We start from the raw sequence: 1,167 nt of genomic DNA on the forward strand, positions 1-1,167 counted from the left end.
GTACATTCTCTTCCTTAATAGTGCTAAAGTCTAAGCTGAGATTCATGATCAATCTGAAATTAAAATTCAGATGTGCTTTGACTCAGAACATATTGCACAATCCTCAAAAATAATTCCGTTCATCATACAACCTTTTTTCTAACTTGACCAAACTGGACAATTAAATACAAAATGATAAAATAACTCTTTAGACTCTAAAGTTTAGAGACTCTTTTTAAGACTCTTAAAACTGGACCAGGCACTATTCTCAGCACTTTACCTCAGTAACTCTTGTAGGCTTCACAACAGTTCTGTGAGGTAGGTGCTATTTTATTCCCCTTCTTCTTATATGCATGAAAAAAACTGAGGAAATTGCTATCAATTTCAAAAATTCATGCAGTCTGCATATAAGATGTTCTTTTGCTCATTCAGCAAATATTTACTGAGAGTCAACTATATGCCCAGTATTGGGGATATAACAGCGAATGCATGAGACAGTTACAGCCCCGGATCCAATGATGCTTATGATAAAGTGGCAAAGACAAACAAAATGGACCAAAATATTGTTTTCAGACCCTGGCCGGTTGGCTCAGCGGGAGAGCGTTGGCCTGGCGTGCGGGGGACCCGGGTTCGATTCCCGGCCAGGGCACATAGGAGAAGTGCCCATTTGCTTCTCCACACCCCCCTCCTCCTTCCTCTCTGTCTCTCTCTTCCCCTCCCGTAGCCAAGGCTCCACTGGAGCACAGATGGCCCGGGCGCTGGCGATGGCTCCTTGGCCTCTGCCCCAGGCGCTAGAGTGGCTCTGGTAGCGGCAGAGCAACGCCCCCTGGTGGACAGAGCGTCGCCCCTGGTGGGCATGCCGGGTGGATCCCGGTCGGGCGCATGAGGGAGTCTGTCTGACTGTCTCTCCCCGTTTCTAGCTGCAGAAAAATACAAAAAAATAAAAAATAAATAAATATAAATTGTTTTCAAAGGTTTATAAAGAACCATGCAGGCAGCTAAACCAGAGAATAAAGAAGGAAACAGAGGATTCTTTCTTTGCATTGGGTGCTTTGGGAAGGCCTCTCAGAAGAGATCATATTTGAGTTAAGACATAAAGAATGATAGGACGCTAGACATAAAAAGTGGGAGAAAGTTTCTGGGTTAACCACAAAGTGAACACAATCATCTAAATCATGCATACCTGGA

The 1,167-nt window shown here is 44.0% G+C and overlaps 1 protein-coding gene across 2 annotated transcripts in view; it reads right to left on the reverse strand.

Annotated features, from left to right (window-relative positions):
• UNC79 (unc-79 homolog, NALCN channel complex subunit) overlaps positions 1–1,167 on the reverse strand; it is a 246,226-nt gene that overhangs the window by 217,852 nt on the left and 27,207 nt on the right. The window lies entirely within an intron of this gene.

The sequence above is a fragment of the Saccopteryx bilineata genome, chromosome 4 (assembly GCF_036850765.1).
Source record: "Saccopteryx bilineata isolate mSacBil1 chromosome 4, mSacBil1_pri_phased_curated, whole genome shotgun sequence".
Classification (NCBI taxonomy): Eukaryota; Metazoa; Chordata; class Mammalia; order Chiroptera; family Emballonuridae; genus Saccopteryx; species Saccopteryx bilineata.